At 39.5% G+C, this 15,765-nt stretch overlaps 1 protein-coding gene and 1 non-coding gene across 2 annotated transcripts in view; both read right to left on the bottom strand.

Moving 5' to 3' along the window:
* LOC124282143 (dnaJ homolog subfamily C member 13-like) overlaps positions 1-9,481 on the bottom strand; it is a 303,611-nt gene extending 294,130 nt beyond the window's left edge. Inside the window, 1 exon segment of the mRNA XM_046718113.1 lies at positions 9,279-9,481. The gene's annotated coding sequence lies outside the window, so the exon portion shown is untranslated.
* Trnae-cuc lies at positions 550-625 on the bottom strand. Its single transcript has one exon. It is a non-coding gene; the product is annotated as a tRNA-Glu (tRNA).
* Positions 9,482-15,765: the final 6,284 nt, after the last annotated feature.

Raw genomic sequence — 15,765 nt, 5'->3', positions numbered from 1 at the left:
GTGCCCTTGGTTTGGTACCCCCTGATCTCTTGGCGCAGATCAGGAGAGTGCCCGGGTTCTCCACCACGAGCACAGCCCTTCTGACACTCTGGGTAATACAGAAGGTTGCAGTGTTGGGGAGCCTTCATATTCTCCAGAAAGTTCTTGGTGGGTTCAACTAGGCAGTGTTTCCTGGGAGAAGTCCCATTCGCTGTCTGGGCTGCGTGTAGAGGGGGCAAGGGCCCTGAGCTGATGATGAGCCTTACCAGCCTGACTGTGCCAGGATCACCCGAACCCTCTCTGCTGCATTTTCATCTTTTATCTGTAAAAAATAATATAATGATAATAATAATGCTAATTTCTGCACCTAGAATCCAACGCAATGCTGCTCTCTGGTGCTACATTATTACCCTGACGGAATTGTACTTTCAAAGCTGCTACTAAGCGTTTCGAGATAGGTCCGTACATCCAATTCTCAGGTACCCATTTTGAACAGCTGGGTGGACTGAGTGGTATGTGGACGAAGTCCAGGGACACAACACAGTATGAGACCCAGGTCACAAATTTTGGTGTCTCCACCGGGATTCGAACCCGGGCCTTTGGCGTGAGAGGCCAGCATGCTAACCACTACACCACTGTGCTCGACTTCTTCATGTTGTAGATTAGACGAAATTTTTCTTTCGAGTTTTTCTTGGGTAAAAGAAAATTGGGGAATAGTATCCTGGACTGAACATGTCCTGATTCAATATTTTCACTGCGGCCTTGGTGAGTAGAGTGTTGACTGCTTCCAACAGCTTGGACCGTTGAAGCTTAGGATACTTGAGTAAAGGCGGAACAGTAGTTAGTGGAGCTTGGCTTTTGGTTGTATTCGGTAGCCTTCACGAAGGACCTGAGATACGTAAGCGTCCTGTAGTAATTTCCAATTTTTCCAGTAATGTCCGAGACGTCTGTATGGTTGTATGGGAACGACCGGGAATGGAAGCGACCAGTTGTTCCAAACCTGGACTTCACAGACTTCATTTCCAGACTTGGAGTTCCGCGAAGTTGTAAATTTCTCGAGAAGCGAGGACGAAATTGAGTTCACTGGACCGACTATTGAAACATCGTGTTCATCATCTGGACTGACTTGATCAACATCTGGTCCTTAAGAGTCCAACGAGATTTCCTTGGATACTTGTGTGATGGCGCTGTTGAAGATGGTGGAAGCAGCCCACGGTTTACGTAGGAGAGACTTGGTGTACATGTCATGCCATTGACAGGATGACAAGAGACCCTGAAGACACAGTAAGGTAAGTCCAGCTGAGGTAGACGCTAAATGGTCCAAGATAAATTCTTGGTCCTTTTCTGGGCTGCCATAGCTGAAAAAAATATGCGTTCTCCGTCTGTCTGAGGATTCTACTGGGCGTGGAGCTAGCTTCGTTTATGGCTCTGGAATGTGCAAGTCCAAAAAACACTCTACGAGTAGTTGTATCTATCTGGGCTAATTTCCTGTCTTCTACTCTGTATGTGTGAGACTTTGAGTCACTCATGAATGTGTAATCTTCGTCTACTTCAGGTGCTTTGAGGAAGGGATCCATGTTATGAAGTGGGAACTTCCTAGTATTAAACAAGGACGTATGTTGGCCTTGCCAATTGGTTGCTTTCACTAAAGCTGATTTGAGTATTTCTGCCACTTGAAAAATAGGTTTAATGGGAGGAATCGTCAAAGTGTCTATATCATCCTCTTGGATAAAGTAAGTGTCCACTGGTGACGAGTTATGCGTAGGAGATGAGATAGGAGTCCATGAGCAATCCAGTCTAGGAGTTCCGAATCCATGTAAATTGAAGAATCCAGATCGTCTTGCATATTATCATCCAAAACCGGTGGTTCTTCGCAGATAGAGTCGTTGGTGAGAGATAGAGAAGGAGTCGACTAATTAATAGGTTGATCCAAATCCGCATTCAACTGCTGTTGTTGAATAGCCATCATAACTTGTCGAGTGATATCTGAGACGAAGTCCGGTACGGATTGACTGAACGCCTGTGGATTCATCCCTGGATATTGATAGGCTGAGAATTGGTTCTCGAAGGCTGGGTTAGGTTGCTTCGAGAAGGTCGTAGATGGGTTTGCGAAGGTAGATGGGAATCCAGCAATGGTCGGGAACGGAGTAGCCTTATGTGTAGGAGGGTTCGACGATGCCTGCGAGGCTGGAAACGTCCTGATAGAAGACAAAGCTGACGGGTTTGCGATGGTAACTTGCTTCTCAGATGAGCGAGTAGGAGCGTTGCGAACGCATAGTGGTGTAGACTTGAAGGGTTCGACAACCCTGCCATCTGCGAAGGTCCCATGTAGGTAGACGGGAGGGAACTTAAGTTCCCCGAAGGTCGGAAGAGTAGACTGCTGCTGCTGCTGGGTGTGAGAAGGAGAGGTCTTCTACTTCGTCAGCGGATATCAAGACCTTCGCGAAGGTCTGAGGATGTTCTGAGGCAGCAGTAGACTTTGACGATGATTTTGACGATCTTCTTCCGTTTAGCTAGCTTTTGAAGACCAGAACCTGCCTACGGATCTTTCCTCTTGAGGTGGGACTGTGAGACTGCCTCAATATTAGAGGCAGAAACCGGAGAATACCCTCTGAGGAACTCCAGTGGAGATGGTAATATATCAGATAAGGGGACTATCTCATTCAATAGGCTGTACATTACCCTTGTCTGACGAGGCTCTAGCTCTGTCACCGTTCTTCTTGGCCATCTTCTTGAGCAAACAAGCTAACATATATTTATTAAATAAACATTCAGATAAATGTGCCCAATATTTACACCGTGAAGTGATATAACATGACGTAGGAACACATGTAGAGCACACAGGGTGAGGATCAGCAGCAGAAATACAGTATCTACATTGTTGACAAGATCACATGTGTCACAGCCTATCTGCAAACAAAGTGAGAAAACCAAGAAATTAGCTGTGCATAATTAATATATATACATCATTATGATTGCCAAAGTGTATAGGAATGAATCTACAGCAAATTTCAAATTTTGGCCAACAGATAAATGAGTATTAACCCATAGAAGGGACCCAAGGTGCCAGCCCAACCGTCCAGGTGCGATGAAGGACAGAGTGACATTATGGCCGCCAGTCACGTGGGACTTTTGGCGGGAAGGAAGCATGGGTCTCTATTTGGGTGAGTAAACTTTTGACTGTTCTTGGGAACATAGGGACAGAGGTTTCCACTCAAGCTGTGGAGGAAAGGGAGATAAAGCAAAGTATGAGTCAGGATAAGGAAAAATATTAACTTTGGAAAGATATTATCAAAAAAATTCAGTATGTAAAGGAAGTAATTGCATAGAAGTCAAAAACATCTATAAAGATGTAAAACTGGAAATGAACATGTGTGTTCTGAAACAATTATTTTATTGAAAATATAACTTGACAAATATAGAGTTTTTTAAGTTCTTTATATAAGTTCTCTAATATTTCAATAAAATGTTTTGGTTTAGAGTATTCATGACTGAATATAAAATTCAGAAGAATCAGAAGATTCAATCCACATTACATTTATGAAACTATTGTTTTTCAATGTGGCATCTACTGCTAACATGAGCCACTAAAACTTACTTAGTCAGGTAGCCAGGACTCCCCAATGTCATGACCCAGTGCCACCAAATTTTGAGGAACCACATTAACAACACAACATTCAACTACTTGCATCTGGTACACTCACAACAAGAATGCAGTTAGTTCTTCAAAATGCATCTATTGGTGCCTTGGCCCACTTGCACACAGCAATCTTAGCGCTACAATTATTGCAAATCCTTAAGATTGCGATCTTAGGCTTCGGACACAAGTTGGTAGCAGTTTGTCCAAACAAATCTTAAAGATCACATATACTCTAGGGGGGTACAAATACATATATCACTAACTGGCATCGCTATAAATGAAACCCCGTCATTAAAACTACTCACTTCGGTCTTTAATTAACTTAAATCGACCTTTTTGAGAACAGTGCACAATTCTCACCCGCGAACGAAATTTCAACCAATCAGAGCGGGGCGTCTCTGTGACGTCATATGAGGAATAGATATGAGGGCCGACGCAGAATTTATCTACATTTCAGGGGGTAAATTATCTTGTTCACAGGTTTGTATAAACCTGAAATCGTGACAACTGTTGTGGATAATGAAAGCTATATGTTCTCACAATCTACTGTCATTTAATTTTGTCTCCTGCTTTGCCTAGTTTCTGAGTTACAACTTGTTTTCATAGACGATTCTGTCAAAATCACTTGGTGTCGTTAGACCTCATTTGTATAATGACTGATCCAAATTGATCCTATTTCTGTGTTTTTTTACCTCGATATTTAATCATGTCTAGTAAAAATCTGTTTGTATTCTCAAAACAGTGTCGGCCCATACGTTTTCACATGCAATACAGCAATTAATACTCCCTTGTTGTAACCCGTGTTAGGTGGTATAAACCTACACGTTATTTGTCATCATTCACTTGATGGTCAGTTAATGAATTTATAACAGGTATAATTAGTGGTAACACACTTAGATTACCCGACAAAGGTTCCCATTTGGCATTTCTTGTGTCTGGAGTAAATATTCAACATTATAAACATCGATCAAAGGATTAACCGATAACACGCTGATTGATTAATTACTTTTATTTTACACAGCGGATTTGTCAAAAAGTAGTGTTTATGTATGTAGATTTACTAGTCTATACTGAATACACTCTGTCGTGTCGGTGTCTGCGGAAAAACAACGTCCTTCTTTCAAAGGATTAACCGGCAATACATTGATTGATTGCCCATTATTGGCTAACTAAATTACTGTTTTTAAAGAAAGGCGGACATAATGCAATTAGTTGCGAGGTGTGCTATCTTGGGTGACCAATGAGACTATACACCAATGTGAAATACCTGAAAAGATTTATCACTTTTTCGTATATTAAACTGTTAAAAGACACATCATTTGGAACAGCTGCAGATGATTGGCATATCACTCGTTTTGTTGGATATTAATGGATACATTCCTCGAACAAGGTAATAGCCTGACATTGTTCCTATAACTTTAATCTGTTTTAATTTTAATATTTGCATTTTGTTTTTATTCATTTGTCGTAGCATTCAACAGAATCATTGTTTTCGCCTTGAAGTGTAATGAGACAGACAACATACACTTGGGTGTGTGTGCGAATTATGATTCACATTGGCAAACTATAAACTGAACATAGAGATTTTTTCTGGGTTACATCTTCTTTTTATTCTCAGAAGTATATGTTCATCAAATATCATCTTCTAAAATGCCAATCAAGCATCTAAACTATAAACTGTCTAGATATTACAGTTCTGTTATAAATTCGCTATAAGTATCAGCAGATTGCCTGTTTTTTATTTAGTTTCAAAATGCATACAAGTATGATAATAAACTAACAAGAAGACAAAGTCATCAATATCCCCCGCAATGGCAAAATACTCTTCATGATTATGTCTACAAGTTATGATTATGTCAAATATTTAGGTGTGTATATAGAAATATTTAGGTGTGTATATAGAAAAGTGGAAGGAGAGTATTGAAAGGTTTTTAAAGTACTGCTCCAGAAAGCAGCACTATCACCAATTTCAGTCAAACTTGTTGCCATGGAAATACCAAAAATATTTTATTCAGAATTCCCAAACTACCAAAAGGCACCAGTACACCACCAGACCAATCTATGTGCCAAGTTTGGTGAAGAAACATTGAACGGTTTTAGAGTTCTGCTCCGGAAAAGAGCACTACTACAATTTCAGGCTAAGTCAAACTTGTTGCCATGGAAACGCCAAAAATATTTTATTCAGAATTCCCAAACTACCAAAAGGCACCAGTACACCACCAGATCTATCTATGTGCCAAGTTTGGTAAGAAATAGTGAACAGTTTTAGAGTTCTGCTCCGGAAAAGAGCACTACCACTAATTTCAGTCTAAGTCGAACTTGTTGCCATGGAAACGCCAAAAATATTTTATTCAGAATTCCCAAACTACCAAAAGGCACCAGTACACCACCAGATCTATCCATGTACCAAGTTTTGTGAAGAAATATTGAACGGTTTTAGAGTTCTGCTCCGGAAAAGAGCACTACCACTAATTTCAGTCAAAGTCGAACTTGTTGCCATGGAAACGCCAAAAATATTGAATTCAGAATTCCAAAACTACCAAATGGCACCAGTACACCACCAGATCCATGTATGTGCCAAGTTTGGTGGAGAAATATTGAACGGTTTTAGAGTTCTGCTCCAGAAAAGACAAATGTGCACGGACGGACGGACGGACGCACACACGGACGGAGTCCATTTTAATACCCCCCGCAAAACACGTTGAGGGGGATAATTAGGATTATAATACCAAATATAATGACGTACATTGACTAGTATCTACATACTGGTGAGTGGACGTTTAACCACGTGAATGTAGCAAGAAATTTATCGCGCAATATTGTGACTTCGACCCCCACCTCGCTTCCGTGGAAGAAATTGTTATGTTATAAGTTGTGTCATGCAAAATCCTTTTGGTTATGATTCAAATACATATTTAACTACGAGTAGAAAGTAGTTTTGATTTTCTAACTTGATGAAAACAAACCATAATCTCATTAATTCTAACAGACTTTAGCCCGTCACTTTACGATTTTCAAAAATTGCGGCGCCCTGTCGCAAACATACGCCAGTCTGAGGATAAATGCTATTTAGGTTTGTTTTCACCGAGTTACAAAATCAAAACTACTTTCTACTGGTAGTAAAATATGTATTTGATTGATGGCCAATAGGATTTTGCTTATAACATAACAATTTCTCTCGTGGCAGCGAGGTGGGTGTCAATATACTACTATTTACAGTATGCTTGATTGGCATTTTAGAAGATGATATTTGATGAACATAGAGATTTTTTCTGGGTTACATCTTCTTTTTATTCTTGAGTACAACGTTTCAGGGCTTGTTCTGGCCCCATCATCAGGTAAAACTGAACAGTAACTGTTAACTCTGGCCGTGACGTCACAATGCTATGACGACGCAATACATGTGGTGGTCAATAGATACAGATGACATGGCTAATAGAATACATGTTATTATGAATATATAAGATGTCGTTTACTGCAAAATTAATGGATCAATTTAGAACTGTGCAGATACTTATACAAAATTGTTGATTGATTTATTTAGAAATGTACAGAGACATTAAATTCTTACAGTATTATTGTTACTTCGACCACAACCTCACTTCCGAGGAAGAAATCGTTATGTTACAAGTTGTGTCATGGAAAATCTTTATGGTCATCAATCATATACATATTTTACTACAACTAGTAAGTAGTTTTGATTCTTTAACTTCCGTGAAGCGATCTGAACACAAGTAAGATATCGTTTCAGGCTTCCACAACGCTCGCTTCGCACTCACAAACATAACCCATTTAGCACGAACTGCGGGGTCCTGTGGAAATCTGTGCATGGTGACACCATCGCCCGACCCCTAGGAGCAATTGACGACAAAGCAACGATTCGGCATGTCGTCATTGATGTCAAGAAATCATCGAAATGATGAGCGTGCTACACCCTTTCTATACAACTAACTGAAAATCGTTCCTCATATGACGTCACTGCAGTGCTCTGGCGACAGAGTTACGTAACCTGTCTGTGGTTTCGTTGGCGGGTGGGAGTGAAGAAGGCGACTTTTTGGCAACTTTTAATCGCTCGGTATTAATTGACCACAAGTTTTTTAAGAATGAATTTGGTGTTCGGCATAAGTCTAACCACAACTCTTTCATATGTAATAGTTGAAAGAGTAAAAAAACCACACGTTTTTTTGTTCTTTAAGTAACTAAGAATGTTGTAGTCTGTGACAAAATGGCATTCAAGTCGGGGTCTGTTTCACACAAGTGATTAGCTTTACGTTTGAGAATTGCTTTTTCATTTTGTTAAAACTGTATGATTCACCACGACATTTCAACAACACGGAAAATGCACCACTGATTTAATGTCAGAAACATTGTTATTTTTGGAAGTGATTTATATTTTATATTCGAATTTTCATAATTGTTATGTCACTAAATCTAGACCAAAATTTATGAAATTCTTCCTCCGCAGAAGGAAAGAGTGCAAAGGCAAGCATTTAAAAATACATGATTGGGTGAAGAGATGAACTACAGACAAAATCCTTTTGGGCATGTTACTAGAGCTGTGACAATATATCGTAGTATCCATAATCATGATACTTTATCTGACGATAAATATATTGATACATTTTTTCGTATAGTGATATGCATTGTTGACCTTAAAATTGTTAATTTTCAGTAGATATTGACAGTTATGTCAAAATTTCTTGCTATTAAAATATGATTTTTTAAAGAAATTAAACCAAAGAAAGCATATCATGATATCCATCGAATAGAATCGTATCGTTCCAATATATCGCGATACATATCGTATCGTGAAATTTCTGTATCGTCACACCTCTACATGTTACCAGGTTTGAGTTTCATCAAGAGCGTGTCATGATATAACATAAATAAGACAAATAACCAAATGATATTTTCTGTAACATAACATTTACACCTCTTAATGAAGCAAAGTTACCTATTTGTGGTGGGTCATTTATTTGTTTTTCAACACAGCCCTTGGAGAAATTCCAGCTATATGACGGTCTGTAAATAATTGAATCTAAGCCGGGTAATCAAGTGATTGACACAAGGATCAATCTGCAAGATTTACAATAAGCATGGGTTGTGCAATATCAGTTCTAACCTGGACCTTCACAAGTTTTGCGTGTGTGTGTTGTTGCTTTTTAACGTTTAAGTTATAAAACACATCCCTTGTAGCAATCATTAATCAAATGAATGTAGATGTTTACAACTGTGGCGATTTATGGGGTCCCCGGTCCACACATAAACATTACTGGTATCAATATCTTGCTTTGCGAACATAACTTCATTATCATTGAAACTGGAGGAAAGTGGGATAACCTTTCTGGTTTAGGTGTGTGATATATGGCTACTTTAGAAATGACTAGTAGGAGTGCAATTGTAACATAGCAAATCTTCAAATTGTTGCAATTCCTGGTGGATGTGACTTGTATTTACGTCCATACCTTAATTTGAATACAATTCTATGTGAATACAATATATCTTTTATTACAAATTTCGGAGACACTGGTTTAACACTGGCGTAACTCTGCGTACTGTTTACAATTGTTGAGTAAAAAATAATATCACTGATGCAGCGACAAGATATCACATGATGATTCGAATCACAAGGCCAAGGGGGAGTGGTCAAAAACAGTACCTAATGATGTTGATCAGTGTCCGCTTGACAAGGATACACGTGCAACGATGTCGTGAAAAGCATCGATTCGGAGCAAATTTCAAATGGCAGAAAGACAAGGTTGGCGTTACTAAACTTGTATTCTCGACACAAAAGAGTTGTTAGGATGGAAAGTTCTTCTCAGCTTCCCGTTTTCGCAGGAGCTGCCATGTTGGGTTGATTACTTCCGCTAAGCACTTCCTTGAACTCATGTTAACACGTGCTACATCAGTTTGCCTTCATTATAATCTCATTGCGAGTTACAATGTCGCTGAAGGGAGTTCGCGACAAAATTGACTGGTTCCTCGTTGGGGTGCTTTGTTTTCTGGCCGCATAGGTGTCCAAACCCCCAAAATATACGATATATATTGTAGTTGTGCTGATCAGGGAATCCATTTATTCGTATTACAGACTTTCTGTCTCAAAACTGAAACGACGAAAAAAAAACCGAGAGAATATATACCATTTTGTTGTTTCCCTCTTGTGAACATAAGAGTTCATTACCTTTTTTTACCAGCCATCCATGATGGGATCGATAGCATAAGAATTAGTTCAGAGGATATTTGTCAAGACACAATACCATAACATTCTTTATTGCCAGAACCAGATGACGTGTGCGGAGCTAACATAGCCTTGCACTGTTTTGACTTGTATCCTGTCCTTTGCCTCCTCGATGATGGCACTTAAACTACGTTGATCAGCGCAAGAGCTGTAGCGTAGGTAAACCTGTCTGTTCACTCTTCCGTGCATAGGCCGTCAACCGAGTCCACCAAATAAACTGGTTTCCGGCTTCATATGCGCGTTTAATATTTTGATATGAAGAGACGGGGCCCATTCTTGTTCGTCAAGCTCCCCACGGCGACCAAACTAGGTCATGCTTTCTGGTGCGAATTACTGACTTGAAGCGACTTAATTCCTTTTCACATGGCAGTATCAGTTAAGACATAACTGATATAAACCCATAATAATTATTGTGACTGCTTTTTCGTGTCCACGAGCTTTAGCTATAACTGTTCAGGGCAAAACTATACTTCACATGCACCACACATGGGGTTTGAGCAATTTAGTTCTTGAAACTGTCATTGGACCCCAAATCCTAGTCTGTCATACAGACCCTGAAACACATACATGTATATCCAAGAAAGCCCAAGCAAGTCTAGATTTCCACAGTTTCTGAAAATTAAGAGTCTCAGGGCTCCTTTTCAGTATGTTTTATTGTTTTTATTATGAACTTTTTTTCTGTAAAATATGTTCATTTCAGGGATTAGCTGTTAGTCTACCCAAATCCCAGACAATAGTTCAGTTATTAAACAACAAAACCACGTGTAAGATACTTATTCACCTTTTCAGATTTATTTCATGCCTTTGGGCACTTAAAAGCGCACCCTAGCGTTATCCCTTAATTTTAGACATTTTAAAACTTTGCAACGATCAGCATCTTTCCATTTTCCAATGTAGCATGGCTGTTTGCTGGCTGCCAAGTCATTTACGCATAGCAAATAACACAAAAGCCGATGCTGCAACTAAAGCCGGTCTTGACAAACCGTTATCGCCACTACTTATCCAAATATACAAGCCAGTAATTGGTCATACCTACATGGGTTGTCAGCCAAGACACGATGAGGTCATTTTGTGAAGATCCTGTATTGGGCACACTGTGACAATCGACTTACCCACATACATCTGCTTACAACACATGAGGACGAGCCTCCTGTTGTGTAAGCGTATCTGTTGTGGTGGGTTAACATAATTTGCTTGACTGTGTGGAATTTGCAGTTGCAAGGGATTTACATGATCAAGTATTAAAAGTCACCATAAGCTACTTAAAAGAAATTGATCTGTATCATAAATTGTACACGTTGTGTGTATATAAATAATTGCTTTTGGGTTCAAACCAAATCGTTTAAATTTAATATTAAACAGATGTACGTCTTGTCAAATTAAGACACAAGATCAAAATCTACATGTCTGATCTATTCTATGTATTGTGTATATTGTAAAACAGATTTCATTCCCTCAAAAGCGTTTATTATTAGGATTTGGCAAAGGAGTGTTTTCATAATTATGTTTGGTGAAACTGGTGATGATAATAAATAAGTAACTAGACATAATCACTGAAATGAAGCAGGGAAAATTATACTTGTTTCTGAAAGCATATACTTGGGTATAATTCCTTGTGTTTATATTGTACAATGAACTTTTATACGAAATAATAATGTACTAGAAAGAGTGAGTGAGTGAATTTAGTTTTACGCCGCACTCGGCAATATTCCAGCTATTCCAGCGGTCTGTAAATAATCGAGTCTGGACCAGACAATCCAGTGATCAATAGCATGAGCATCTATCTACGCAATAGGGATACGATGACATGTGCCAACCAAGTCAGTGAGCCTGATCACCCGATCCCGTTAGTTGCCTCTTACGACAAACATAGGTTATTGAAGATCAATTCTAACCCGGATCTTAACGGGTGTAACAAAGAAGAACCATGTTCATTAGGTTTAATCTTAATTTACAAGACAACAGTAGAGCGTAAATATTGTTCAATTACATATTAGGAATCTTTGATGATCACATGTTGAGTCATTTGCGAAGAGAGACTGTTGAACGATACATAGATCATTTTGGTCACGGAAACATTTTCAATTTAGCATTCCACCGTTGGCAGCATTCAACACTACATCATATTCGTAAATATGGACATTGAGGAGTGTTTGTTTGTACATGGCAGACTTGAGTGGAATTGCACTCATAACTTGGTTTGAAACATTTGCAGTGGTTGGTTTGACACCATTTGGCCCCAGCACAGTTGCATCTCACAAATCCTTGGCCCCCACAAACTGACCCAAGTTGAACTGCTTGACGTAGAGATTGTTGATCTGTGTCGAAGTCACTGACAATATAGAGTTTCGTGACACATATGTCAAATTGGTTACGGGAATACTTCCCATTTAGCACCCCATCCTTGACAGCAATCGTGAACATGGTCATTGCATTCGGTCACTACACCAATGATGTTCCGGGGATCACCTATTCCTCTGTCGAGAAACAGTTACATTGTTACATTGTCTCCGATACAGAAAGATGTTGTGTTTTGATTACAAAGGACTACCAATGAAGTACCCTCATATGTTGTTACACTTGCTTCTGTTTGCTTCTCATTCATACTAAGAAACATTGATCTCTAACCTCATTTGAAAACTCAAGAATATGCTTTCAGTAAACAAGTATAATTTTCCCTGCTTCATTTCAGTGATTATGTCTAGTTACTGAAAATTTCAGTAATTGGACATAACCACTGAGTGAAACAGGCATTATACCTAATCACTGATTATACTTGTTTCCTGTAACATATATACACAGAAACCGGAGCATAACTTCGCGTTGCTTCGCAACAAGAATTTGCTGTGCCTAACAGCAACATATGTTCGTAGTGTTTGTTCATGCTTACACCAAAGAAAATTATGCAAATGTATTCCATATATACTGAACCACAAAAGAAACGTCGCCTTTCAAACCAGATGCAAAATTTTGTTCTTACAAGGTGGTATTCGCACAGAAAAAGGCAGACGTGGTAAAAGGTTCCGTATGACATTCGTGAAAATGAAAATGCACGTGCATGTCGTGACAACCCTACCAATGAAAGCGAGTACCAAACTCGCATGGACTCACTTCTGTTTTGATACAATCAGCATGCTACGACTTACGAGAGATCAGAGGAACCAAGTCTTCGGACGATTGTAAGTTGTCCAGACTGCACGGAGGGTAACCAATCATTTTAATGTTCATGTTAGGACAATCCACCGACTGCAGGAGTGGTATCAGGTCACTAACTGCATTCAAGACCCTTCACGCAGTGGGCGACCTTCAGTAACATCACAACGTCAAGACCGACAGATTGTGCGCAACCATCTTCAGGATCGCTTCCCCAGAGCGACGGAAACAGCACGCCAGACCATTGGGACTCACAACACACCAATCAGTGCCGATTCAGTGCGTCGACGTTTGCGCGGAAGAAACCTCTGCTGTCACAGACCATATCGTAGTCCTGTCCTCACCGCCCATCACCGCCAAAATAAACTGTAATGGGCAACTCAGCATCGAAATTCGCGTTATCGACAATGGAGAACTGTGCTTTTACCTCATGAAAGCCGATATTGTGTTTCGACAGTCTATGGCAAAGTGAGAGCATGGTGAAGGCGTGGGGAACTGTTTTCCAATGAGTGTATTGCTGAAAGAGACTCGTGGGGTGGTCCAAGCATCATGGTGTGGTGTGCAATCGGTCTGAACCAGTTAGTTGACACCGTGGTGTTCTAGAATCTGTGTCCAGGATGAGGAAATGACGTGACAGATGCTCGCTATATTGACCAAGTCATAAGACCCCACGTTGTGCCACTTTTTGGACGTTACAGACATCACATCTTCCAGCAGGACAACGTTCGTGCCCACACTGCCAGTGCAACATTGGACTTCCTAAGACAACATGGCATCCAAACCTTACAATAGCCTGCACTCAGTCCGGATTTAAGTCCAATAGAACACCTTTGGGACGAGATTCAAAGACGACTAAATTACCTCCAACCAAGGTCGACAACTGCGGCTGGACTCGATCAGGCATTTCGCAGAGTATGGACCGAAGTGCCTATATGGCCTTCATCAACCGGCTAATTCATTCAATGTACAGATCGACGATGCAACACTGTCATCGATGCTTATGGAAGCCACACACAATACTGACTTTGGGGTATCTTATTGGTACCATGTTTGGTGATTTTGCTTGTGTGAACTCTAAATGTGATTCCCGAAAATGTATTAACCATAATTCTTAAATTTGAACTCAATCCTCCGTTTTGATTGTTAATTAAAGCAGGGAGACTCTATAAGGGGGAGTGGTCACTCCTCGGAAAGCTCCTAAGCTATGCCTCGGCTCGTCACGTGACCAGTGTAGCCAATATGGCGGCAGCGTGGTTTTTAAGATTGAGCCCGGTTTATTTTCAACAGCTGATTACATACGCTGAGTGTTGTGACAACTGAAAACCTACATGTAGAAGATAAGTTACCTATTCTGTCACTTCATTTCAAGTCAAATAATTGTTATTAGTGTCAGTATAAGTACAGTAGCTTTGTAGTAAAGTTTCAAGTGGGCATGTTGTAGCTCACTGGCTTCAATTCTCAGTACACAGCGAAGAAAGACTAAATTATATCGCTAAAAACTTCTTTCACATATTCGTTTAATTTTTAGAAAGGAAATATACCTTTAGTTGAAAGGTGTTTGCAAGTAATAGTAATAGTTTTATAATTTTAAAAAAATTGTTAGGGTGTATTTGAGGTGTGTGAAAAATATGACATATCGCCGATCTGCCATTGAAATACTGCAGGGCGTTGTTTGAGTGTTTCTAGTTAGTGTTCAAAAACATCTTTCACATACACCTTCAATTTTTATGAGGGGAATATACCATCACGTGAAAGGTGTTTGCAAGTAATAGTGATAGTTTTATCATTTAAAAAAATTGTTAGTGTGTATTTGAGGTGTGTGAAAAATATGACATATCGCCATTGGTGCTTGTGATGCTTGAGTGTTATAGTTCTAAAACTTCTTTCTTTCTTGTTGATCTTAGTATTTGACAAAACTGGAAAGGTGTTTACAGCGCTTTGTGATAGTTCTAAACTTTCTGTTCTTGAGGGGTCTGTGACAGTGTCAGTTAACATTCTGTCAATGCCCATGTCATTCCACACATGCAATAAGATATCTGAATTAGTTACTAATGTAAAAACATGTTTCAAAGTAATTTTTTTTCGAAAATGGACAGCTGATGTTAACATATGTGTTCTACCGATAGTTTTGTGTTCTTTAACATGTTTGGGGAGGGATGGCCGTGGTGTATCATTTATTCTTTCATTCATTCACATATGTTCTTTTTCTTTTTTTCTTTTTCTTAATTTCTTTCATTCATTCACATAAAATTCTTGCTCTTAATTCAATCATTCATTCATTGTAAAATTCCGACTGATACAATACACTGGCTGAAGTACTGTTAAACGCAGCCGAAGTTGCGCTGGGACCGGACCAAGTCACTGTGTGCGTTGGAGCATGACGAGGCACACGTTAATTAGTACAAATGGTAAAGAAAGCAAGCGAGTGACCTATCCCTGTTGTAGAGTATCCCTGATTAAAGTGAATTAAAGTGTGTGCTTTAAGAAACCTCTATCAGTGCGACATTTCTTTTGTGGTTCAGTATACGTTTTGGCTTTTAGAAGTCATGAGGATATATAGCTGGAATATTGATAAGTGCGGCAAAAACCTAAACTCTGACATGACTGCATTGTCGCGCAGTGGGGTCGCGACGGCAATTGTGGCTCAACCATCATGTTTCAAATGATGTTTCAAATGTTACTCACTACTAAAAATTACTCGGCATCCTGAGCGAAAATGAATGAAAAAAAACCGCAATAAATGTCAACAGCACTG

Source organism: Haliotis rubra, unplaced genomic scaffold (genome assembly GCF_003918875.1).
Source record: "Haliotis rubra isolate DU_JTF1 unplaced genomic scaffold, ASM391887v1 Scf293, whole genome shotgun sequence".
Lineage (NCBI taxonomy): Eukaryota > Metazoa > Mollusca > Gastropoda > Lepetellida > Haliotidae > Haliotis > Haliotis rubra.
This window is presented reverse-complemented; position numbering and strand designations above follow the sequence as displayed.